A 3163-nucleotide genomic window follows, 5' to 3' on the forward strand; every position below is an offset into this window, starting at 1 on the left:
GATGAATCCTAAATTACATGTTTTGTTGTCCATTTTGACATGAAGACCACAAGGTTGGAAGCTACCTCCTCTTGCTGTGGGTCCTTGGCATGAGGTGGCTCACAGCCCCTGAGCTGCTGTAGAAGACAAGCTCTGAATAAGACCGTGGCTCTGGGGGCACTTGCGTACATATCACTTTCATCTAGTTTTGGTTTTAACTGTCTGTTCCTTTATGTTTTGATGGTGCTGGTGTGAGTTGCTGATTTTTTTTTATTTTATTTTTTTTGGTGAAAGAGATGGGTATATTTGAGGATGAGGTTTTCTATGGGAAAAGAGAGAGAGAGTGTTAGTCAGATGGACAGAACTGAAAGGAGCACTTGTAAGCACAACTTCTTATATAAAATCCTCTCTTAATGTGAAAATGTCATGCTATTATGGCATGACATAACTATAAGATTTGTATTTAAATTCTATCTGACCCAACGGTATAATAAAGCCCCTTAAAAATTCAAAGCAACCAGAATTTGGCATCAGAAATTAATGATTTCTGTACAAACAAAATTTAATAATACATCTGAAATAAAACTGAATTTATATGTACTGAGTAAAGCACATCTCTACATTGATTTCTAACCTGTATGATATATACACCCTAAATAAGAATTAAATCTTGGAAAGAGAGTGAGTGGTTTTAGGGATGAAGTTGGGGAGATTGATAAATGATATAGTTTATTTTANCGATATAGTTCATTTTATTTCATGTTTGTGATTTTCCTTTGCATAAAGTGATCAATCTCACTAGACAAAGAATTTGTATTTTAATGAAGAATTGGGGTTATTTGGCTTTACATATGCCTGATTTAAGGGATTCCAGCATAGCATTTCCAAACCCTACCCTACCTTATTAGCTCTCACTTCTTATTTGCGATACAATTTTGAGCAGATTTAACTGTGTGTGTGTCTGTGTCCATACCTATGACCTTCCTTCATAAGGGCAAGACCATGACTTTTAATCAGGAGTCAAGGGCAAGCATAGTACCTATCACCAACAACTCCATTTCAAAATTTTTGCTTTAGTCTCCTGGAAGACTCAAATAATTCAGCAATCTTTNAGGAAGACTCAAATAGTTCAGCAATCTTTATAATTTAGACTTGTTTGTTTCAAGCAGAATTTCCAATTTCACTGAGCAGTAATTCTGCTGGGAGTAATTGTTTTCTGCATCTGACCTGTGGTCTAGGTTACAGTCCTTGTCCTTTCTTTCCCTGAAGTGGGCCTAGCCTGCACCAAAGCCAGTGGCTGACTTCAGTGCACTATCTCCTCAAGGCCTCCTGGGCATTTGTCTCCTTTGGCTCAGGGCTGCTGACCTATTGATGCCTTTCGAGTTACTTTGCTCAAGAATGGTCATAGCAGGGTATATGGCTCTCTGGACAATAAACACGTCTGGGCAGGGACATTTGGTGGTAAAAGCCAACATGATCCAAGGAGTCTAGAGACAATGGAAGGCAGGACTCTGAGATTAGACCTTTCCTCCTTAGTGAAGAGGCACAACTGTGATTTCTTATGCCATGGGCCACCCGCACAATGAGGGGCTGATTGTACTGTGCTTTCCTGGCCTTTATCAAAAATGACATGAACCTGGGATGGTCCACTGGAGGCTGTGAGGGGAACAAGTTAACAGGACTGTAGCTACCTCCATGGACCAAACAGCACTTATACTGGCCCCAATTCCTTCTTTCTGGAAACATAGATATGCTAAGGATATGTGTTCTTCAAGTACTGTGAAAGATTTGTTATGATGCATAGTTCTTTTTGTTTCCAAGGGCTCCGAGAAAGACCACCAGCTGTGGGTGAGTTCTGGCAAGGAAACGGCCCCACGCCTGCTCATTGGTAAGTGTCAGGAAAAATCTAAGATGTGACTGATTAGGTTCAAAATTGTAACTCTACATCTCAAAGTAATGGTTGTTCTGTCTTAAGCTTAAATACTCTTAAAAGTGAAAATCACATGCAATATTCACTCACACATTTATTAAATAATTACCAGGTACTTACTTTTCCCCAGGCACTGATGACATCTCTTTGTTCAGCAGCTTATGGCCTAGTTAGGGAGAGAAATGTAAATTTTTTTTTCTACTTCTTTTTACCTAACAGAGCTATCCCAAAAAATTTTTGTTTATTTATTATTTACTTACTTATTTACCCACTTAGGGATGAAAGCAAAATGGATTGGAATTTCTTTTCCCCATACATTTATTTTTCATATTCCTCTCTTGAATTCTAGTTCCAAACTACTAAGTAGCCTCTGTTTTGTGAGAATCCTCTAAAATCTAGTCATGTCTCTGAGTCCAGGTATAGGTATATGTTTAACACTTGCACTGTGCCCAGAAGTTTTCTCAGCATCATAAGGAAAATGAGATAATCACATTCAAATTCTTCACATTCTTCACTGACTAAACTAACCTGCACTTTGCTGTCTCTCAGGCTTTTTCCATCATTGCTCTTAAGGCTATTGATAAACAGATTGCACCTCTCCTAAAATAGTTATTGGCACAAGTTCCCTATTAAAAAAAAAACTTTGGATTAGCAAAATTGTTCAGTGTTTACCAGACATAGAGGGATTAAAAACCAAGAGAAAGAGGACAGGATCCGTAGCAGACCTTGAAGTATAGTAATGTATGGTAATGGTGACACAGTGATTTCTGCCAGAAATCTTAGAGCATTCCCTCTTACATTCGATTTTTTAAATCTTTTTAATAATCCTGTGAGGTGGGATGCCTGGGTGGCTCAGTCAGTTAAGTGTCTGCCCTTGGCTCAGGCCCTGATCCCAGGGTCCTGGGATGGAGTCCCGTGTCAGGCTCCTTGCTCAGTGGGGAGCCTGCTTCTCCTTTGGTCTGCCACTCCCCCTGCTTGTGTTCACTCTCTCTCTCTCTGACAAATAAATAAATAAAATCTTGAAAAGAAAATAATCCTGTGAGGCTGTTACTCTTTCTCAAGTTATCTAAAGAATATTTTCAAATGATCTGGAAATCTAAACAACCAGTTTCTTTCTATGAAATGTATATTCCCAGTCTTAGAATAGAGAGAGTCACCAAGCGCATTTTGTGGGCAAAATCTCGCCCACCATTTCATGTTTTGTATTAATGTTGACATCTTTGTAAAAGTCGGTCAGCAATAAAAAGGAAAAAA

At 38.8% G+C, this 3163-nt stretch overlaps 1 long non-coding RNA gene across 2 annotated transcripts in view; it reads left to right on the top strand.

Annotated features, from left to right (window-relative positions):
• The window catches only part of LOC117797639, a 5674-nt gene extending 3785 nt beyond the window's left edge, over nt 1-1889 (top strand). For both annotated transcript variants that reach the window (XR_004622627.1, XR_004622628.1), the window contains exon 3: nt 1801-1889. This is a non-coding gene — a long non-coding RNA (uncharacterized LOC117797639). The remainder of the gene's footprint in view (nt 1-1800) is intronic.
• The last annotated feature ends 1274 nt before the right edge of the window (nt 1890-3163 follow it).

Source organism: Ailuropoda melanoleuca, unplaced genomic scaffold (assembly GCF_002007445.2).
Source record: "Ailuropoda melanoleuca isolate Jingjing unplaced genomic scaffold, ASM200744v2 unplaced-scaffold104, whole genome shotgun sequence".
NCBI classification, from domain to species: Eukaryota; Metazoa; Chordata; class Mammalia; order Carnivora; family Ursidae; genus Ailuropoda; species Ailuropoda melanoleuca.